The sequence below is a fragment of the Globicephala melas genome, chromosome 2 (genome assembly GCF_963455315.2).
Source record: "Globicephala melas chromosome 2, mGloMel1.2, whole genome shotgun sequence".
NCBI lineage: Eukaryota > Metazoa > Chordata > Mammalia > Artiodactyla > Delphinidae > Globicephala > Globicephala melas.
This window is the reverse complement of record NC_083315.2, coordinates 73489222-73514013: the sequence shown is the minus strand read 5'-3', so window position 1 is coordinate 73514013 and position 24792 is coordinate 73489222.

Here is a 24792-nt window from a genome sequence, read left to right as displayed (position 1 = left end):
ATAAAACTAATGAGTAAATAAATGAGCAGGCCCAAAAGTTGTTCTGAAACAATATAGAAACCATCAAATGAGATATAATTTATTACTTGTTATTTTCTAATAGTTTATCATATGACCTGGCTACTGTTGATTTAGGGGGTTTCATCTTCAGATTCAAGTTTCCTGTCAGGCAGATGTTGTTCAGGGCACTTTGGGAGGAGAATCACGCGGCAACAAAGTGTGATTTTATGCAGGGCTTCCCCACAGCTGCCGGGTCCCCCACCTCTTTCTATTTTAAATTACCTGAGACAAGCCTGTGGTAAAGAATCTGGAGTTATTATTACTTTAAAAGTCCTTTTTTTTTTTTTAATGGCACTATTTTCAAAACCAAATTGGCAAAAATCCATTCAATCCAAAATGCTTCAGGTGATTACTTTGGGCATTTAAAAAGATAATTTAAAATGTCAGAACTGTTAAAAAAAGAAAAAAAAGCCAGAGATTCAAAACTGTGCCAACTAAAAAGAGAAAGCAATACTTCGTTGTACCTACAGATCTCAAGCATTAAAATGCCGTGAGTTGTAATCCTTATCGTGTCAGCATCCTTAGTTGTGCATGATCTAATTGAAAAAAATGTTATGTTTATATCTGATAAAACAGAAATATTTTCCATAGAAAAACATAAAAATTTCCAACTAACAGAATGCAGTGTTCATATAAAGGCTCATCAAGCCTAGCAGATACCTGGCATTTTAACAGTGCCCTGAATCCTCAGAGACTGCTTGGAGACAAAGTAACTTTAAAAGAACTGCGTAAGGAATATTCAAAATATCCATGTAGAGGCTTTTTATTTTTTAATAACTTTCCCCTACCTGAACTACATAACTTCTTAAAGAAGTTTTTTCTTTATAGAGGAGGATACACAGGATTATTTAAATGATGTTTCATAATCAGCTGCAGTCCGGAAATGATAAATTAAGGCTACTACCCACCAGACTCTCAAATTAGGCACGCACACACATGCATTTAACTGATATATTGGCAACCTTCACCTTTAAGTGTCTGGATGTTCTTGGTTAATCTTACACTTTGAATAATAATATAAAGTGTTTCCGGGTACAATCGCTGACTTTATATTAATGGTTGATTCCTTGCACAAATAATGCTTTTTAGGAAATCTTACTATTTAGGGAAAAAAGGTTGAAGGAGGAACATTCACATTTTCCCTATGTCTGCTCTACCCTCCTCCTCTCCTAAAAGTGTGCTCTCTGATTTAAAAAAAAAAGTTAAAGATGCCCTAAAGTACAATAAATCATAAACTAAAATTTAAATATCAGTATGGTATTTAAGGGTTAGGGAAGGGACTGTGTGCATAGGAGTGGCATGGGGGAGGGGAAAGGGTTTAGCAGCTGGTCTTCCTTCAAAGCCATAAGGCAGGTTAGTGTATTTTTCATGCTTCCCCAGAGCCGCGGCTTCTGCTCACCAGCAACCCCAAAACACACAGACTCTCCCCTCTGACCCTCACGCTGTCCAGTGCCCTCGTTCCTCGCATCCTGTGTGTCCGTGCAACCAGCTCAGGGTTGTGCCCTAAATACTGGAAAGTCACAAATCACTGGTTCAAATAGACTCGATTCTTCAAAGGACAGAGTGGGGAGTGGTGAGGGAAGAGGGAGGAGAGATGCTTAGAGTGATTTACGACTCCCCTAGGAGAGGGGTTTTGGCACCTGGGCCATTATGCTGGGACAAGGATCTGGCTAGTAACAAGAGACACTGAAATGTACGAGGGGCCCATTAGGATTGTCCCATCTTCCCTGGATTAGTTAGGCATTTGATATAAATAAGTAAACATCAAAATCACCTCCACCACAGTCCAAAACATCTCTTTCCCCTTTCACTCCTCTCTTTTTTTTTTTTTTCCTCAAACAGTGAAAGGGACTAGAGATTAGGAAAAAAAGAGGTCTTGTGTATTCAAAGTGCTAATTCAGAACTTCTTTCTCTAATGCACTCATGAAACATTTTAATTGTCTGACTTTGCATTCAAAAGCCTTGTTTGCAACTCCTAATTGCAGGCTGCTTTGAACAAATAATTGAAATGCATGACTTGTGGGGCCTGCTTAAACAATTATAATGTGCTTTGCCGCTAGGTGCCGTTCCCCCTCCCACCCCCGGCCCTTTTTGCATAATGACGAGCAGCCAGCTTGATATTTGCAGGCAAGTTAAAACCGTGCTAATTTGCAGCGTCGCGATCTGGGGCCATGGCAGTGGCTGTACCTGCGTTAGTGCTTTTGCCACATCAAAAATAGCTCTAAGAGTTCAACTGAATGTTAAGAAGACCTTTCTGTTTTCTGCTGAGGGAATCCCACTGGGGTTTTGTTTTCAAAATACAAATCTTTCACGTGCCTGTTAGTTTTGTATCTACACACAATTTATGGAGCTATTTCGCTGAAAATGTCCCCCGACCTGATTTTAGCACAGTCTTCAACAAAAGAGGTTCCTTCTTTTCAGGGAGCTCAGGTTTAGAAATGAAACAAAAGTGTCCAGATCCCAGGAACAGCCCAAGACTGGCCACAGCCGGCGGCTGAGGACCACACACGGGGACACTGCTTCTGAAAAGGGGCTGCAACTCTCTCGCTTTTAGGATCTAGAACACGGGGCCAGATGTGCCTCCCTGTAGCCTCCTTGTCAGGGTTCGGAGGCTTAAGGAAACGAAGATTGTGCACCCCCGTGTTCTGAACATGAATCTTCTGTTTTTATTTATTGACATTGTAGCAGAATACATATAACAGAAAATGTACTCTTTTAACTGTTCTTAAGTGTCCAGTTAGGGGCCTTAAGTACACTCACATCGATGTGTGACCATCACCAATATCCATCCACAGAACTCTTTTCATCTTGCAAAACTGAAACTCTGTACCCATTAAACTCTAACTCCCCATCCAGCCCCAGCAACCCCTGACAGCCACCTTTCTATTTTCTGGCTCTCTGAATCTGACTACTCTAGATAGAGCGTTAAAAAAAAAACAACCCAATTTACACATTTTAAGATTAAAAAGACAAACATTTTACTCTTTAAGGATGAACTATGTCTTTACTGGAATCATCTGGTTCAGTAATTGGCAATTCTCACATTATCTTATTTCTGTTTAAGATGTTGGGCGGGGGTAAACGCTTAGCAGATTGCAAAAAAGAAGTAGATAAAAAAATTAACTATTACATTTTAAGATGTCCATTCTGCCTGCTAAGAATAGCATTAAAAATAACTTCTTTGTTCCCAGGTACTTCTCAGATGCCCCAGTGGTCTTGGCAGATGATTACAGTCGAAGGAGGGAGCCTCTGTGATCCAGGCACTATGTTTCATACTTGATTAGTTCTAAGGGCTCACAGTGACCAGTGAGATGAGTATTGTCTCTCTTTCACAGATGGGAAGATGAAGCTCAGAAAAGCTGGGTAAGTTGCTCAAAGTCACACAGCGACTCTGTAGGGAGACTGGGATTCCAGCCCGGTCACTGGGACTCAATAGCTCTTTTCAAGTCACTGAGCAGCACAGCAGGAAGGATCTACAGGAAGTGGTGCTTCAAAGACACTGGCTGTTTGGCAGGGGGAGCGGGGATTAACACCAGCTTGTGCCGGGACACAGGTGTAACACGTGTGCGGGGCTGAGGGAGGGGAATTCCTCATCATTGTTATGAATACCCCGCATCCTGCCTGCACTAGGTTGCACCCAGCAGGTGGTATTAGAACCCTCCTTGAGAATCTCTGGCCTAATGTTTCTTGGTCTTAATCTCCAGAGAAGAGCCCAAAGATTCTCTTCATAACCCACTTTTGAGCTAAGAAAGCCATTCATCCCAGTAACAATAGCTGGCCTTTATTGAGTGATTACCATGCACCAAGCTTTGTGTGTGTCGTTTGCAAAAGCAGGCAGTCTTGTTCTCAAGTTCACACACTTAACACTACCCTAGACAAGCTCTCCTAACATACAAGTAAAGCCGCAGAGCCCCATTCAACCCCGAACCTTCTGTGCAGAGCCTGTGCATGTGACCACTGGGATATATTGCCCCAAATGAGATGCTCTTATTTATAATGGGTAGACCGAGCCGTTTGAAGTACATATTTGGGTCTTTCAAATAACTGTATAGCAAATGACAGAAAGCATCCACTTTGCTTTTCTAGGCAGGAAGTCAAGTCCCTCTAGGTACCCACTGGAGAAGGGAACTATAGGACAAAAAAAGATATGAACAGCCTCTATCTTGGATGGAAATTTTGTTTTAGACATCTTGTTGGCTGAAGTACAAACTCCGACATCCTTCTGCTCCCTAAAAGCCTAAATAAAAAATTCAAATGTGTGCTATGGAAATCAAACGATGTAGACATTTATTACCGATTTCTCCAGAAAGGATTCATTCACAGCACAGTAGTTATAAGTACTGATGTTGAAGCCTGAAAACTCAGGTTCAAATCCTGTGTCTGTCATTTATTAGCTGTGTGATCTTGGGCAAGTTACTTAACTTTTCTGTGTCTCAGTTTCCTCACCTGTAAAATGGGAATAACAACAGCATCTATATCAAAGAGGTTAGATGAAAGGGTTACATGAGTTAAGCGCTGAATAAATGATACCTACTATTATCATTTTAAGTTGAGAGGTAATTAGGCCTCCAAAATATTCCTGTCAAAAACATTTCACCAGAATTTAACCAAGCTTTTGCTTCTACCTGCAGGCTTTAGAACATACAAGGGGTAGAAGGACAAGATAAACGATACTACAAGGGGAAAACATCAGACAGTTCCAGAATTGTGATATATTCTACAGGACAAGTGGCCAGTATCTTCCTCTTGATTGTTATCCAGCAATGAGTCTTCCAATTAGTCTAATGCTTCTACATCTGCTATGTAGCCATTGGTCATCGCCATAAGCCCGGGCAGAGTAGGTCTCAGGCCCATGTTGTGGACAGGGAACTGGTGCCCTGCCCAGCGAAGAAAGCTAGCTGCCTACCCTCAACCGCACAGCCAGGAAGGACGGAGGGAAGAGAACAGCATCCTTTCCCCAACACCTGTTTTTCTCAACCCCCCTTCACCCCCACCCCACCCCACCCTATCCCAACTCCTATGCCTCAGACGTTGAGATCATTTTGATTTGGCTTTGGTAACTGCAGTTAGGACACCAGCTGAAACAAAACAAACACAGAAAAACTGAAACCCACCGCACATCTCGGGTTTGATTTACCTTTTTGTAGATTTGAGTCATTGGCTACCACCTGCTGAATTTGCTACCTGACTGCATCCTCGGGTGAGAGGGGCCAGGGCTGACTCACTTTGCTCCATGTGCCTGGTGAAGGAGGGCACATTCAAAGGCAAACCTGCTCACTCCACAGTTTGCTCTTGATTATTCACTAAGACTTTCAGGACTTATCTAGTAAGTGTTACTGGAAGAATCCGAGTCTGTGAATGTCTTTGCCCAGCATCTAGTCCAATATGAGACACAGCCACATTTTTAGTTGTGTTTTCTGCTGAGGATGTCTTTCCATCATTTTTCATCTTCAAATATTGACCCAACTTGAAGGGACACCCACAGAGCTGGGAAATTTAAGCATCAAATGAATAGCAGACTATAATGGATTGAAACACAGTGAATATCTAAAAATCCAAGAGTCTATAATAACACTCAAAAAAGAGAAAGCAAGAAAACAAATCCTCATTTGTTATCATTGGAGTAGGCTATTACACCAGCTCCTTACTAAGAAAATTGTAAATAACTCTATTTAGGGTAACCATTAAACCCCAGTTGATGAGGTAAGGTCGTCTTTATGGGTGAATACTGGTTAGTAAATGTAGAAGAAATGATAAAATTAGAAAAATCAACATTTTGCAATCCCTGAAGAAATAACAGATTCCACCAAGGATCATCTGTGGACAATAGGGGAAAGGTTGATAGGGAATTAGATTCACATAGTGTCAAAGTACTACCCCCCCCCCACACACACACCAGATTCCTCACCGGTCACAACGGGAAAACGAATGGGGCACCCGGGTGTTCGACATAAACCCATGATAGTTAGCACTACAAAAGTACGACAGCCAGACATTATGGACCTCTTGCAATATAAAGTACACAGCACCACCTATAAAATATTCTCATCAGAAATATTTCACCCAAATCTGGTCACTGCCTTTATTTATTTATTTTTAATTAATTAATTAATTTGGTTGCACGGGTCTTAGTTGCAGCAGGTGGGCTCCTTAGTTGCAGCATGCATGTGGCATCTATTTCCCTGATCAGGGATCGAAGCCGGGCCTGCTGCATTGGGAGCGCAGAATCCTATCCACTGTGCCACCAGGGAAGTCCCTGGTCACTGCCTTTAAATATAGGAAATATAGGAAGTAGAATAACGAGATAAATGTCACCACAAGAGGAAAAAAATTCAGACGATTCAAGAATTAGGATACATTCCTCAGGACAACTGGTCTTGTATCCTCAATAAATCAATGTCATGAAAATGGAGAGGAGACAAAGAGATGACTCCTAGCACGGATAATCCACAAGGATCAGAATTATGGAATTCTATCATTTTCCAGAAGCCAACTTACTTTCTAGAACAGTGCCCATTGCAAGAAACAGGCCATATTGGGCACTCAATACGTATCTGTTACATGAAAGAATGAATAAGTAAGTCAATGGATTCTATAGATGAGATCAAAGAGGCTCCAAGGGCTAAGTGCTGTGCTCAAGGACAGGCAGCTGGTGAGTGGCAGAGCTTGTTCTAAAACTTGATCTATCCATTCGTAACCTTCTTCTATAATCCTCTATTTTTGCTTTTTCGTGTATAATTTAGCCCTACATTTTGCAATCCTTAAGGGACACAGCAACCAAATGTAATGTGTGGTTCCCGGTTGGATCCTAGTTTGGATAAAGCAACTACAAAACACATTTTGAAGACAACTGAGAAATTGAACAGGGACTGGCTAACAGAAGACATAGAGGCATCTCTGACAACTGCATCAGGTGAGGTAACACTATTGTGGTTACACAGGAAGTGGTCTGTCCCTATCTTCTAGAGATGCATAGCAAAATTTTTAGGGGTAAAAGTCATGACACTGGTAATTTTCTTTAAAATACTCTGGCACAAAGAACTTGGTGGAGCATTAGTGGTGACATGTTAATAACTATTAAATCTAGGAAACGGGTACATGGTTTTTGTTTTTTGGTTTTTTTTTTTTTTTTGGCCGTGTCACTTGTGGGATCTTAGTTCCCTGACCAGGGATCAAACCCAGGCCCTCAGCAGTGAGAGTGCAGAGTCCTAACCACTGGACCGCTTGTACATGGGTATTTATTAGTCTATTCTTTCATTTATTTGAAAATGTTCATAATAAGACAGATAGAAAGATGATTGGTTGATAGATAGACAGACAGATGGATTAGACAGAGAGATAGGTAGAGAGCCAACCAGCAAAAGTCTGGAATTCTTTCATTTCTCAATGTTCCTCAATTTTACCTAATTAGGATATGAATGATATAAAAGAAAAAGTTCTCAAACAACTACTTTTTAAGAACCTTAAAGTTAATATTGACTTAATTCCTGGTAGTAGAAATAACCGTATTCTTGAACACCATCAAATCACATGCATTTGCACAGCATGACGTCTTGAATAAATAGTTGAGAAGACACTGAAGTGTCCAAAAATATTTAAGATGCGTTTCTCCAACACTGTGCTGGAAATATTTCTCCTCGTGATGTTCCATCAACAAAAACCAAAGGGGGAGGATGCCAAGGACAATTGAGTTTAGTAAACCCCAGGCTATAGCAGACTTCAGCTTTCTGCTGATGCTAACGTCAGGAGAAGCATGCGGCCTTCAGTTAAAGTACTCTGCATCACATGTGAATAGTAATTCTAAGAGGGTGCCGCAGAGAGGGCCAGCAACTGGCTTCTGCTTACCATTTTGCTGACCTCCAAGAATTCAGCTGTTCAGCAATTTGGGAAGAGGGGATGGAGAAGAGAGCTCTGCTTTCCTTCCTACCTATTTTAACCTGAGCACATACGTCTCCAGGTTTACGCACAGAAGGGGAAGCATCTCTCTGTGTGGCTGCAGCGATCACACCCCACCTGCTGAGAGCCAGGACACCCTAATTTGTGAGAAAAGGCTACAAATGTGAACATGAGAAAATATCTAGGAAACCTCGGACTCATCACTGCATGAGTTTAAGGAGCTAAACTGAACATGAGAGAAAACAGAAAGATGATTATGGAAGGAGCACGGTGTTTGGAATGGGCAGACCTGGGTTTTAGTCCTGGTTTTGCCTTCACCTGGCTACCTGTCGTCAACACAGGACTCAGCCTTTTCTCATGTATTAGATATCTATCAATCTATCGATTCCCTGAGGCCACAAGTGTTTTTTGAGTGCCCAGTATTTGCCAGGCACTACACTAGAAAAACATGTCTGATTCCAGAAAACGACAGACTTCAAACGCCGTGGAGATTACTCCTGAATTATCTTTGCCAGGCTCCACTTCCCCCTTCCCCTCCTTTTGCACAAGTAAGTGAGAATAACTGTAGCTCGACCATAAGGAAACTTCTGGGTGAACAGAAAGGATCAGCAGGAAAACAATACAATAATTCTCTCAAGATTTAAAAACGGATGTTCTGTCAACACTAGGATGTGCAACCCCCAGAGCAGAGAAAGCAAACGTGGCCAGTCCAGCTCACTGGTCGTGCTCCGTGTAGGTGGCACAGGGCACCCTGCCCAGGTGTTTTTCTAATCGGGAAATATTTCTCCACGCCACTGTCTTTATCAAAAGCGGGAAAATCAGAGAGAGGATGAAGGGCAGGAGATGTTTTCAGGAAAATGGTACTGAGCCTACCTCGGGCCCTACCTTCTGTTTCGATCTGGGGGCTTTTTAAGCATATACCCTCTCCGACATCTACAGCTATTGAGTTTGTGACGCTTCTCTCTAAAGAACAAGTTGGTCTGTACCCTGACTTTCCAAAGGGCTGTTGTTCCCTAATACGTGGAGTTGGGGGAGAAGGGGGAAAAGGAAGGCAAGTGGAGGCTGCTCTCTTTCTGTAACTTCCCCGCCGCAGCAGAGACAGACCCAGCACACACTCGGAGCTGAGACACACCGGGGATTATCTGGCTCAACCGTGTTACTGAAGATAGGAAGAAATGAAGCCTCAGGGATGTTCAGAGCTTGAAACAAGCCAGACCACCGGGCCGGAACAGGCCGAGCCCAAGTGTTTTTTCCTCTCCTTTAAGATGCCTCACCCTCAAGTGAAAGCGAAACTGCAGCTTTTACTAAATCATGTTTTGTATCATCTCTGAGCACCATGACTTTAGATGCGTTGTTTCCACTCCAAGTTGCTGGTCTAAGTGAAATCTCTCCTGTCCTGGCATTAGGAGCCCAGAAGAAATAAGGCACCCAGAGTAGGTCCATTAGCAGTATGCTCTGCAAACCTTCTCTAGTTGGCTAAGGAGCAACTCAGAGCACCAAGTGCATCTCTCTCATGGTGCAAGAGAGCACAGGCTCTTGCAGGAATGTCACAAGTGCAAAACGAAGGAACTTGGGGTGAGCGGTAGAGTCCTGGGTTAAGAACACGCACTTCGGAGTCAAACCAGACCCGGGGGAACCTTTTCCTTGACTCATTTTCCTCTCCTGAAATACCGAGCAAACGACAGCACCTATTTCACACCTATTTCATTTCAAATGAAATGAGATGATAAACAAGATAATGCCCGGACACAGTTAAGTACCAAAAAGACATTAGTTAGCATAATTATAGCTAGGCAAACAAATGCATTATGTGCTTGAACTGCTTTTAGTTGGTTTTGTCTTGGAGAGACCAGATAATCGTAATTCCCTTTCACAAGTGGTTTAGGTATCCAAATTCCAACAGAAATTTTGGACAAAGGTTATAATGAAAGCAGGAAATTTCCTACCATAAATCTTTTTTTTTTTTTTTAAATCTTAATGGGACCTCAAACCAAGTTCAGCTCTAGTTAGGCACCTTGGCAGGGCTGTTAATCTGTTCTCCCCGTAGTGTGTCACACTGGATGTACTTACCAACGCGGCATTCCTTTTCTGCTTTAATCACAGTAGGCACTTCCAGAATAAGGAAGCAATCATTTCCTTCCCCAATAGGTATACTAATTACATCATTTCCATAACAAACTCAGCCTTCACTAGCATGAGTCCTTCCAATCTGCCCACAGTCCCTTCTACAGCCAGCTCTCTCCCCTGATGTGTCCATGCTTGGAAGTTCAAGGGCATACTCGTTCCAGAAATTTGAGGGATGCAGGGACTAGGGGGGATGTTGATGAGTTTGGAAGCATTTGGTGGTGGAAGAGGAAAGCAGAGTCACCTAATTTGAGCACACTGACAGTGTGGTAGCATTGTGACCCGCCTTGGAAACTTGCAACAGGAGAAACAAGCCAACTGCAGCTTACAGAGGTGAGCCCCATGCTTTAACCCTGGCATACTAAGAGTTTGAATTCATGTTCATTAATCTACAAATTCATACAGAATGAATTTTTTCTTGCCATCCTCCAAAATACTGAGCTACTAACAACTACAGGGGAAGTCGCTTTTCTGCTTGAGGGTATGCTACATGTGTGATTCTGAATCGTAAAAAAAGAGACAAAGGAGAAAAGCCCAAGTGACACCTTCCTGTGCAAATGTCCAAAACCGCTTCCCAGCTCCAGCAGTCCCCAAGCTACCACATAAGCAGCTATTTGTGTGGCGTTGTGATGCGGGCCCTACTGTTAATCCCAAAGGTTAACAAATTCTCCTGAGAGCGAGTATGAATTGTGGATTATTAGGATGAGTAATCTTCTCAAATGATTGTTTTAGGAGACTTGGTTTCATAGAAGGCGTAAGGTTTATTCTAAAAGCAACTCATTGAAAGTTTAAAAAAGGGAAACAATTGTAAAAGACATAACTAACAGGGTGATATCAATATGACGTCAAATTGAATACGTGTGTATATATATATAAAATTGGTATATATACATATAACATAGCACAAAATGTTTACAGCTGTTAGTATCTCCTGGATAGTGAGATAGCGGCTCATTTTTATTTCACTTTTACCAATCTGTATTTGCTATTTCTGCCTACAATAAATGGATTCCTTGTTTAAAAAAAAAGAGAGAGAAAGAGAAAAAAATCAACTCAAGAAAAATAAACAAATCGAAGCATTCTGGGAATTGTAAGCAGCAGGGAGGCTGCCTACAATAGCAGAACAACTCTTGTTTTCATTGACCCATGTTCAATGGGCCCATCTCTTAGCTGGCCTGTCAGGGAACACCTCCTTAGGACTCAGGGGCTTGATGTCTTGGTCATGATATTTATAGGTTACAATAAACATGTCTTCCATAGTATAGATTTCACACTCTGACCTTTCCCATTTCCAAACTCTGAATCTACCGTATTTGCTCTTTTGTGCCTACCAAATTTGTTCTTTTCTTTGGCAAAGGGAATTGCCACAAGAAGTAGAAACAGTGAATTTTTAACAGTTAATTCCTTAACATTGGGAATGGAGACACAGTCTCATTAGTACTTTGAAGTGTGAAATCCTCTGGGTTCTATGATCTTTTCTCAAGTGACACTTCCAGATTCTTTGGTAAGACAGTGGCACCCAATGTGCTCCACCAACTGTCAAGGGAATGAGAAGATACACCCACCAGAATGTCGGCTCTAGTTGGTTGGTAACAAGCAGATTAAGCAATAAGGAGGAGGAACCTCATCTCATGGAAATTTGTAAAGTGGGTTTTCAGCACTCCTATATATATTTGCTTCACTTCTACTGATGTTCTAGGCTTACATGTCACTTCTAGAAAAATGCTCTTATTCCTCAGATTATTTGCTCCCTTGCTATACACTACTATTGTACTTTGTATTTCTCACTGTGGCATCGATCACTGCTATAATCAAACAATTACATATGTAACTGTTGGTATAACTGTCTCTCCCACTAAACTAGGAGAGGAAGGACTGTCTTTTTTTATTTTTTAAGATTTATTTTAATTAATTTATTTATTTTGCCTGCGCTGGGTCTTAGTTGCAGCACTCGGGACCTTCGTTGAGGCACGTGTGATCTTTTAGTCGCGGCACATGGACTCTTAGTTGCGGCATGCATGCGGGATCTAGTTCCCCAAACAGGGATCAAACCCAGGCCCCCTGCATTGGGAGTGGGGAGTCTTACCCACTGGACCACCAGGGAAGTCCCAAAGGAAGGACTATGTCTTTTTGCTGCAATATTCTCAGCCTCTAGTTCTGGGGCTAGAACACAGTTAAGTATTTATTGAACAACTGAACGAAATGAGTGAATGAATGAATGAAATTCATTCCAGCCAGTTTCCTTACCTTATTTTGTTTGGTGACATTCAACTTCAGATTAATTGCTACCAACCTCATGATAATACAAATTTTAAAATATTTATTGTGTATCTGCCATACAGTGATTACTGGATATAAATGGTTCTTCACACGTTTTCAGAGCTTTCCAAGCCCTAAGGTGGTATGGCTGTGGTCGTTGCTTTCACAGTAGATTTGAAGGACAAGAGGCTCAGCAAACGATTGACCCAAAGTCACAAGGAGCTAGAAGCACCAGTGCAGATGCCCCTCACACACCCACTGACCCTCTGGGATGCTCAGGTTACCCGCTTCCTTGAGCACCGGCCCCCACCCGCAGTCCTTCCTCTGCAAAACATCTCTGTTCCTGGGCCCCCTATACTTTAGAGGTTCAGAGCTCGTGGATGTGATCGATAATGTAAACTGATTCCAGATTTGTGTTTTATAGAGGCCCTTCAGATGATTTTAAGTGATATAAGCATTTTTATTTTAATAGTTACAAATGTAATGTGAGTTACAAAAAGATTGTAAATAGACACCAAATCCATAATTTCATGGATATTATTGCTTTGGATGATGCTAAGTATAAAGAAAAGTCAATTCAAAGGAAAGTGTCAAATAAATAGAAGAAAAATAGTTCATAGATCTGGCAAATACTGGGAAGGCAGTACATAAATAGCTGAGTTTGGAAAACATAATTTTAAGTCTAAGGACTGAAGAACTAGGAACACTGTAGGTACTCAGTAAACATCCATTCATCCTTTTATCCAGCAAAAATTAGTTGAGCTCCTACTCTATGTCCTAAGTGTTAGAGAAACAATAGTGAGCAAGATAGCTAGGACCCCTACCCTCACCAAGCTACAGCCATTCTCATGAAGGAACAGAGGAGGGAGGGAGGGAGGGAAGGAGGGATATTCAAATACAGGAATTTTGATGAATATATTAGGGCTAGGAGAGAAAGATTTTGAGCTGGGTCCTCAAATTAAACCACCTGACTACAGTCCCCATAGAGAGAAGCATATAGACTATTGGGTTTTACTGACTTACCTTTGGAGGTTCAACAGAGATAGAACTTTCTCTATCAGTATGGATTTTCTCCTGGCAATATCTAGGTCCATTTGGTAGACAGTTTGACTGCTACATCATCTGGAGGTGTGAGCCACACAAGTGTCCCAAAAGCCAAAGATGTCATGAATGACTACAAGTGTGCCTGACAGACTAGATTCTAAGCTCTAGAAAGTTTGAGCGATGTGGTGAGAGGGAGACCAAGGAAGTATAGATGTTTTCCTGTCACACTGAAGGGAGGAAAACCACATAAGCAAAAATATACTCGAGAAACCTTAGCAAAATTTCTAACATAGACACTTGACTGTCTATTTTAAAAAAAGGGCAAGGGCTTCCCTGGTGGTGCAGTGGTTGAGAGTCCGCCTGCCAATGCAGGGGACACGGGTTCGAGCCCTGGTCTGGGAAGATCCTACATGCCGCGGAGCAACTAAGCCCGTGAGCCACAGCTACTGAGCCTGCGCGTCTGGAGCCTGTGCTCCGCAACAAAAGAGGCCACGACAGTGAGAGGCCCGCGCACCGCGATGAAGAGTGGCCCCCGCTGGCCGCAACTAGAGAAAGCCCTCACACAGAAACGAAGACCCAACGCAGCCAAAAAATAAATAAATTAATTAATTAATTAAAAAAAAGAAAAAAAAGACAGTAAGTGCATGTTTAAAAAAAAAAAAAGGGCAAGTACCAAGACATGCATATTTGAGAAGAAAGCACAACAAAGCCCACACATCTGATTTGGGAAGTCAGTTCAAGTTTCTGAGTCTCTACCGCTCCCCGGAAAATCCATCCTTCGTTTGCAGGAAGCATTTGCCCCAGTTTGCCACTCTTTTTTGAGGAAAATGGAAGGATCTGCACCTGGCATTCTAATTAGGTTCGGGAATAATGACCAGGGAGATCTTGGGGAAGAGAGGATAATTTTCACTCACATTACTTCTGCTCTATCTAAGTATTCAGAAGTAAACTAATGCTCCTAGAATTCACGTATCACACTCAGAAGACAAAACACAAGGAGGAAACAAGAAGGGCCTCCACACTTTGGCCCTGTTACAATGGGGTCACGGTAAGGGCCCTTAATTACTTCCAACCACCTCCATCACCTTTCTGCCTGGAGAATAATGCTATCTGCAGGAAAGGGATGGTTGTAGTAGCTACCATCTATCACAAGTTGACATGCATGAGGCATATTAATTCTCCAAATAAACCTGATGAGGGAGATGGAATTATTCCTATTATACAGAAGGAGCAAATAGAAAATCCAGAAAAGAACTGGCTCAAAGTCACATAGTTGATACACGATGAAACGAGTGTTTGAGCTCACGTCTGATGCTAAACCCCTGCCCTTCATTGCTCTGCTGCCCTCCCAAATGACCACTTCCTAATTAGGTCACGTGATACCCAACAGCTACAGCTGGAGCATCACAGGGCCCAAGAGCAATATGCTAGAGTTCCTTGACATGCAAGAACAGTGACAAGCAGCACTAATAACTCGCCTGTCACTTGATTCATTTCACAGCCAAAGCCTCAATTAACTGACAGAGAGGCTGCCGTGCTCTAAAGGCCTGGGAGGGGGTGGACATAAGAGGTTAGCACCTCCTCCTTTGCCCACGTTTGTTCATCTCCTCAGCACAGGCCCTCAAGTCTTCAGGCTGCGCTGCCCCTGGCGGTGAAGCAGATGCCCTCTGCCATTCTGAGAGTTAAACTGGCCAGGAGACTTGTTTCCTTCCATTTCAGCAACCTGTAGGCTGTTTGGTGTTGGGGGCAGAGGAAGAAGGAGCTTCGGTGGGATAGAAAGAGAACCTGTGGACATAGGGGCTGGACCATTCCTTAGAAGGGAAACTTCAGGCAGGTCACTTAGTTTCCTCATCTGTAAGAGAGACGGATGGATGCAGATTTCACCTCCCTCGTGGGTAAGACTCAATGTGAATACGTGTGAGATGCATCATCCAGGACTAACTGGCACAGAGAACAACAATAAAAAGCAAAGTAACATTTACGTGTCCCCTTTGACGTGCTAACCTTTCCTATACCATGTGTATTCAAATACACACGACACGCTGCAGACCCGGCTTCATTTCTTCCTCCCAATAGCTTGCCAAGTAGGTACTGTCACCCCCTTTGCAGATCAGGAAACAGGATACGGCAAGGTTAACTGACCTAACCAAGGTCCACAGCTAGTTTGTAACAGATCTGGATTTAAATCGAGGGGAGTTTGACTTGATTTCCACAGTCCCACACTGCCTCGCAAGACAAAAATTGGAGACACTTGTTTTATCAAGTCATGAGCTTTCTCTCACTAGAAAGAATCAAATAAAGATAGTGGATGTAAAGTTGGGACAGATTAGCTAGCAGGCACCCTCAAACTCTAGCATTTGTAATTCTATACATCTAACTTTCATTCGTTCATCGAGTCATTCATCCATTTATTTACCATATATTTACTGAGTACTTGCAACGTGGCAAAGCTTCTCTGGGTGACAAAATGATAGAGAAAACAGCTAATAAAAAAGAAAATAAAGATCATTTCAGAAAGCAAAACTGTGAAGTTAAGTGAACAGGGTCACAGGATGATGTTTTGTTTTGTTTTAAATTTTCCTTATTTTTTTTTACAGCAGGTTCTTATTAGTCATCAGTTTTATACACATCAGTGTATACATGTCAATCCCAATCGCCCAATAAGATGATGAGTTTTTGTGGGGCTGTGGAGGTCATGGGTAGAGGCTCCTTTAGACGGGGCGGGGGGTGGTGGTCAGGGAAGGCTCTGGGTGGAGGGGGTGCCTGAACAAAGGCCTGAAGATGAGGAAGAATCAGCCATGTGGAGACAGAGGGAAGAGTTCCCCAAGCAGAGAGAACAATAAATGCAAAGGCTGTGAGGCAGGAACAAACTTGAGAGTCAGAGGGACAGAAAGGAGGATGCAGAGCGCGGAGGGGAGAAGGGACCACATGAGGGCTGGGAGAGGCAGGCAGTAGCTGGGCCACCTGGGGCCTGAAAGGCCATAGTCCGAAGTCTGAATTTTATTCTAGTCGTCCTGGGAATCTCTTAAAGAATCTGAAATAGAAGCTCTTGCCTCATCCCCACCTCCGATGAGTCATACAAAACCCCCCGCATGGCAGTATTTGCATTTTTCCATAGAAATGAGTAACAGCAGTACTATGAATTACCCAGGTCTTCAGGAATCACCACTGTGTCTGACAAAGATCGCTCCATTTGCATCTGGGCAAGAATGTGAATTCTGTCTGGCAGGTACTAACCAGCATTACTGAGAAACCTCCAGGCAGTGGATGAGAAGTTTCCCTGCTTATCACAGGCTCAGAAAGTACTTGTCTATAGTGAGGCCACCAATCCTGGGCGCTGTCCCCTCTCCCCAGCAGAGGTTAGCACCCACAAGCACCCAACCCCATGATGACACCCTGGGGAGCACTTATTTGCAAACAAGCATATCAGCACCTCCTCCAAACCTTTCTCCCTCAGCAACTGGGTAGAATAAGCTTCAGAATCTCACAGTTGTGGTATAAACCGGATTTGGACTCAGACAGACGGATGATTTAGGATTCTATACTTTGCACGAGCAGAATTAACTGCTTCGAGCTTCACTGCCTTGTCTATAGAATGATGGTAGAAAAACAAACCCCACAGGATTGTCATAGAATAAAAACATGATGACATATGTGAAAGCACCCTGCACAGTGCCTACCATGTATTCTGTGCTCAAAAACATGTATTTTTAAAAACTGGAACAGCTAAACCTTGTCACATGAACCTAGGATCAGATAAGAAACACCACCTGGGAATCTCTGTAAGCCACCTGCATCCTCTGTCTGTGGGGCAAGAGAAGAGGACAAGAACAAACCCATATTCAAAACATTACTTCAACATACAAATATCTTCAGTATCCAAAAAAAAGTAAAATTTAGAATCAGTTAAACTTGGGAGAGAGGAAAATGAATAATAAATTGCAGGTAAAAATTCAGAGTTCTGTTTTATGCATACAAGAGGAATAATTAACTAATCTCAAAACATGTAAATGAGGGCTTAGAAGCATTTTCAAAACACCACATCCCATTCCAGTTACATATGTGGAATTCGCTACATTATAATAATTAGGGTTTTTTTCACAAAAGATTTATTTATTTTGAATAGAAGTATTAAATATTATACTAATTACTGGTTATTTTACTTTGTACCCAGGGAAAAGAAATGAATATTCATTAGCTCCTTAAGCTACTGATCCTCCACCAACTAGACAGATTTCAACGTCACCACGAAGCCGTGGGTGGGTGCAAAATGCCCCCTGTAAAATCATGCTGGAGCTGCAAATCACAGCCCAATCTATTCTGCTAATGTGCACATGCGAGAATCCCCAGGTGAGTTCCACTAACACTGTACCCCCCCCGCCCCGAGGCCCCAGCTAAGTAGCCAATAAGCGAGGATAACTGTTAAACTGATCGTAAGACAACAGAATTTTTCTGTCTACACAATCCAGTGATCTTGAACAAGACAGTTCTTAAAATACTAAACATGATTTCACACAATAAAACTAGTATGTTTATCTGTCCCAAACATGCCTAGTTTACTCCAAAAGAATATTCCAACATACATATTTCCATCATTTTCTCACTTGGCTTTTGATCCAACCCTAAGGAAAACGACCCCAAAAGGCTTGACTGTGCATGTGATGCTGGCCTGCAGCCCCAGTGGGGCATCTCTACAGGGCAGAGACTGCTCATTATGTTACACTGGGCTGGGAAAGGGTGACTCAATCAGGTGTGCACAGCAATGCTGGCTATACAGGAAAACAGCCCTGGGTCCTGTCTCCACGTGGGTAGAATATTGGGATGTGGGTTTAAGTATGTACAACATAATAGCCTGATAGAATTAGCTTTCCAGAAAGTAAAAATGCCCCACAGTCTTACACAGAGAAGAAAGAGGAAGGGTGTGTCCTCTGTAGGAGGACTCACACTGCCAGGGGTTAAGACAGAAGACGACTCATTCAACAAATACTTATTAAGTGCCAAGCCTGTGCTCTACACTCTTGCTACTTTAAGTGTGTTTCCTGGACCAGCCACATTGACATAACCTGGGAGCTTCTGAGAAATACAAGCTCAAGGGTTTAACTAGACCTACTGAATCAACATTCTGAGGTGATTCCCACATTAAAGTTTGAGAAGCACTGCTGGACACTGTGTTAGCTGTTTACCATTGGTCTCCATTTACTGTGTTATAAAAATAGAAGTCTAGGTCACACGTGCTTTCGTCACAACTAACTCACTGCAAGGGACATGGCACAGGCACTTACGATGATATGAGGTACTCAGGGGCCTTTCATAAAGACCTCACATACCAAGCCAAGGAAGGGCTCACCTCAAAGCAAACAAGTGTGCCTCGACCCACCTGATACACATAAACCAACAGGGCTTCCATTTCTAAATTCAGGTTGGAAGTTTCCCATACAGAAACTCCAGACATTAGGAAGACCTAGGAAATAAAGGCTGGTCTCATCTGGTTTCCAGCTGGCAATGAGAGAGGGCTAGAAGGAGAATTATCCAATGCATTTAGCCAGCCCATGTATTTGGGCCTTTCACTAGTCCATGGCCCTTGCATAGAAGAAATCACAAGAGGTAAACGTCCGGGAGAGGATGTCTCCACTGACTTCATTGGTCAGTTGTGCGACATTTTATCTTCATTTTCTGCTCTAATAGATGCCGGTAATACTTCTTGACAGGGTGTGTAGGGCCAAAGATTTTCCAAAGCCAAATGGAAGTGACTTTAGAGATATTGTGGAAATTAATGACCCGTGAGGGTTTTCTATGGACTTACATGCACTCTCCCTAGGGCTTCCTCCATGTCAATCTTTATCAACTTGTCTACTTCCCAACATCTTATTTTCACACTTTTCTTTAAATTTCTAATTACAAAAGCATTACATAAATTCACGTTTTAGAAAATATTTGAATACAAAAATATATACAGTAAAAACCCGAAAAATCTCCTTTCTTCCTCTACTCAAAGCTAATTACTGTTACCATTAGGCTGCATTTTTCTAGACTTTATTCTATGCATTGATATTGTATGTGCATATAGCCACATGTAGTAGTTTTACACATCTGAACCATATTATATTATTACGTTGAAACTTTTTTTGGTTAATTGCTTTTTTCATTTTATCTTGGAGATGGTTCTTTTCCTCACTATATATTATATATATAATTTCAAAAGAGCTGCATAATATTCCATAGACTAGATCTATCCTGATGACTTTAATCATTCTTCTGTTGATGAAGATTTAGATTATCTCCAATCAATTTTTAAATAATTATAAATTTTCTCAGACAGCCAGATATGAGAGCAACATATAAAAATCAAGAGCTTTCCACATACCACCAATAACTAATCACAAAATGTAACCTTTTAAAAGCCCATTCACAGTAATAGAAGAAATGTGTAAGAACAATATTAAAAATTCTGTAAAATATATTGACAGATATACAGGAAGACTAGAATGGTACAGACATATACCTTGTTCCCAGATATAATATTGTAAACATATCAATTATCTCAGTTATCTTTATAAAAATCAATGCAATCCCAAACAAATAGCAGTGGGATACTTTATACAACTTGACAAATTGTGTGTAAAGTTATTCTAGAACATTAAGTGTGAGGAATAGCCAAGTAAATTTGGGGAGGAGAAAGAAGACACAGCTGAGATTCCCTCAATTTTGGTGAGTAAATGTGCCTTATCTCTAATATCACCATGACATCAGAGCCCAGAGCCAGCAGAATAAGCACGTTTATGGACTGGAGGCCTCAGCAAGCAAGCTATCAAGGAAGAGAGAGAGAGAGAGAGAGGGAAAGAGGGAAAGAGAGAGGGGGGGGGGGAGAGAGAGAGAGAGAGAAAGAGAAACAGTCAAAATCCAATTTAAGATAAATTTGCTAATCTAAATTCCAGAGAATGACCACTAAAAAATCAGCCAATAAAGTTTACATATTCTGTGTGACCAACTGTCCATTACAGAAAAAGTTTACAATTTATCTGAATGGAACATAGGTTCTCTATTTGTTGGCTAAAAAATAACACATACGTATTAATACTCAGTAGTATGTCACCCAAACAAGTACAGATTTTTTTGGTCAACTTGGTATGTTGTTTCCTGAGGGATGTGAACACTTGGGTCTTTCTTCAGCTTAGGAAAATTTTATTTTATTGTAGCTATGATTAATTCCTTTTTTTTTTCTCACTCTCTCTGTCTTCATCATCTCTCTTGTTAACGGTCCCCCTCCTCTCCCTCCTCCCCTGCCTCTCCCCCTCCATTTCTCCCTCCTCCTTCGTTTCCCTCTCTCTCTCTCTCATTTCTTGGGTGAATTATTTTGAAGCAAATCTCAGACACCATGTTATTTCAGTTCTATATACTTGCATATATGCATCTCTAGAAAATATAGCATTCTCTTACATAACCATATTACTTTTTTTTTTTTTTTTTTTTTTTTTTGCGGTACGTGGGCCTCTCACTGTTGTGGCCTCTCCCATTGTGGAGCACAGGCTCCGGACGCGCAGGCTCAGCGGCCATGGCTCACGGGCCCAGCCGCTCCATGGCATGTGGGATCTTCCTGGACCGGGGCACGAACCTGCGTCCCCTGCAGCGGCAGGCGGACTCTCAACCACTGTGCCACCAGGGAAGCCCCACCATATTACCATTTTTACACACATAGATAAATGTAAAAATTTCCTTGAGATCATCCAAGACTTATGCATATTCAGATTTCTCTGTTTAAAATGTTTTTACATTTGGTTTTATGAGATCCAAACAAGATCCACACATTATCTAAATCCATTAATTATCTAAAGTCTCTCAATCTAAAATTGTCTCTCCTCCCTCCCCTTTATTTTTTCCTTTTTTTCAGGTAATTGACTTGTGAAGGAACGAATGCATTGTTCTCTAGAAGATCTAACATTTGGGGTTTGTCTGTTTACTTCCTTGTAGTGTCAATTGATTGTTCATTCATCCCTTGTATTTCCTCCAAATGGAAGTTGGCGTTAAAGGTTGGATCAGATTCAGGTCCAACTCTTTGGCAAGAATATTTTACAGGTCACAGGGCTTCCTCAGTGGCGCAGTGGTTAAGAATCTGCCTGCCAATGTAGGGGACATGGGTCCAGGAAGATCCCACATGCCGTGGAGCAACAGCAACTAAGCGCATGTGCCACAACTACTGAGCCTGCACTCTAGAGTCCGCGAGCCACAAGAGCTGAGCCCATGTGCCACAACTACTGAAGCCCACTCACCTAGAGCCCGTGCTCCACAAGAGAAGACACCTTAATGACAGGCCTGCGCACCGCAATGAAGAATAGCCCCCTCTCACTGCAACTAAAAAGAAAGCCCGCACGCAGCAACGAAAACCCAATGCAGCCGAAAATAAATAAATATATATATAAATAAATTTATGTAAAAAAATAAAATTTTATAGGTCACAATCTATAAATCATAACTGCATCATATCAGGAGGCATGCACTGTCTGAAGCAAAGATGGATCAGTGGGTTTGGGAGACGATAATCTGTTTCCTCCATTGTAGAGTTTCCAACAAAATTTCATCTAATGGTTTTATTGATTATTGCCCCAATCCATTGTTCATTAGAGGTTAAAAATGCTGACTTTCTATTACTTCTACTTTTTTTTAATGTGAAATTTTTCTGTAAAGAAAAGCTTTCACTCATCACCTAGCGCTATTTGATTACCCCAATGTAATGTTCGTACACAAAAGACAGGATAAATACTTAATCTTTCTTTATAATTGACACCTTTTAGAGTAAGAAACTATTGTCCTAATTACTTTCAACAATGTGTACCTACTGAGGTGTTTTTGTTTGTTGGCGTTCTCCTTTTCTTCTTTTGCTGTTGAAGACCATTATGGAATCTACATAGCCAATGTTTTTCATTCAATACAATGCACCGGTGTTTCTGGTGCTAAAATTTTCCCATCCTTATACAGAGAAGCTCCTTCATGTTGACTCCCATATCCCTCTGACATGAACCATTAGTCTTTGATAGCACCCTTGCTTTCAGGCACAAGATGTTCCAGAGACATCTTGTAATTTCTTATCCCAGACGGGCATTCAATCATTCCGCCAAAGAGTTCTGATTCCTTTTGGTATTAAGAAACCACATTGACAGTGAGATGTTTGTTGTCATTGGGCTTCTTAGCTTTTTCATACATTTTCTGTAAAAAAAAAAAAAGCTAGGAAAATGTGTACCTAAAAAAAGAAAAAAAATAATCATCTTATACTGGTATTGCCTATACAAATGTAATATTACAAGATTTTTATGTATGGGTATCATCAAAAAGGCAAGAGATAACAAGTCTTAGCAAGGATGTGGAGAAAAGGGAACCCTTGGGCATTGCTGGTGGAAATGTAAATTGGTGCTGCCACTATGGAAAACAGTATGAAGGTTCTTCAAAAAATTAAAAAGAGAACTGCCACATGATCCAGCAATTCCACTTCTGGGTATTACATATAAAGGAAATGAAATCACTATCTTGAAGAGATACCTGTACCCTCATGTTCATTGCAGCATTATTCACAGTCCAAGACATGAAAATAACCTAACTGCCCATTGACAGATGAATGGATAAAGGAAATATGGTATGTAAACAATGGAATATTATTCAGCCATAAATAAGAAAGAAATCCTGCCATTTTCCAACATGGATGGACCTTGAGGACCTTATGCCAAATGAAGTAAGTCAGACAAAGACAAATACTATCTTGATGTGAAATCTAAAAAAAACAAACTCATAGAAATGAACAGATTGGTGGTTGCCAGAGGTAGAGGGTAAGGGATGGAGAAAATAGGTCAATAGGTACAAACTTCCAGTTATAAGATAAATAAGTTTGGGGGATGTAATGAACAGCATATGACTATAGTAAATAATACTGTATTGTAAATCTGAAAGTTGCTAACAGAGAACTTTTGAAAGTTCTCATCACAAGAAAAAACTTTGTAACTACACAATGTGACAGATGCTAGCTAAACTTACTGTGGTACACGTTTCACTATATAAACAAATATATACATATAAAATGATATTGTACATCTTAAACTAATACATTATATATCTATTATATCTCAGTAAAACTGGAAAAAGAATTTTATGTAAGTTTTTTGATGTTTTATAATTCTTTCTTTCCTCTTGTACTAAAAATCTGGATTCCCGACATTAACATACTTACGTACATCACCCTATTGTTTCCTTAACAACATATGATGTGGAGCATCTTTTCATATGCTTATTTGCCATCTGTATATCTTCTTTGGTGAGGTGTCTATTAAGGTCTTTGGTTCATTTTTTAATCCGGTTCTATGTTTTCTTATTGTAATTTTGAATAACAGTCCTTTATAAGATGTATCTTTTGAAAATATTTTCTCCCAGTCTGAGGCCTGTCTTTTAATTCTCTTGACATTGTCTTTAACAGAGTAGAAAAATTTAATTTTAATGACGTCTAGCTCATCAATTATTTCTTTAACGGATGGTGTTTTTCGTGTTGTATCTAAAAGTCATTGCCATACCCAAGGTCATCTAGGCTTTCTCTTACATTATCTTCTGAGACTTTTAAAGTTTCGTGTCTCACATTTAGGCCTACAATCCACTTTGAGTTAATTTTTGCAAAGGGTGTAAGGTCTGTGTCTAGATTCTTTTTTTTCATGTGATATCTAGTTGTTTCAGCACCTTTTGTTGAAGAAACTAACTTTGCTCCATTGTAGGGCCTTTGTTCCTCTGTCAAATATCAGTTGACTATATTTATGGGGTCTATTTCTGGGCTCTCTGTTCTGTTCCATTGATCTACTTGCGTGTTCTTTCATCAGAACCACACTGTCTTGATTACTGTAGCTTTATAGTAAGTCTTGAAGTTGGGTGTGTCAGTCCTCTAACTTTGCTGTTCTCCTCCAACACTGTGTTTACTGTTCTGGGTCTTTTGCTGCTCTATATAAACTTTAGAATCAGTCTGTCAATATCCACAAAATAAGTTGCTAATATTTTGACTGGGATTTCAATGAATCTATTGATCAAGTTGGGAAAAACTGACAGCTTGACCATATTCAACCTTCCTATCCATGAACATGGAATATCTCTCCATTTATTGAGTTTGTCTTTGATTTCATTCATCAGAGTTTTGTAGTTTTCCTTATATAGACATTGTACATATTTTGTTAGATTTGCACCTAAGTATTTCTTTTGGGTAGGGGATGGTGATGTAAGTGGTACTGGGTTTCTAATTTCAAATTCCACATGTTCATTGCTGGTATACAGCAAAGTGATTGACTTTTGTATGTTAATCTTGTATCTTGCAAACTTCCTACAATCATTTATTAATTCTGGGCCTGGTGCCTTCTGTTTTGGAAGGTTATCAATTATTGATTCAATTTC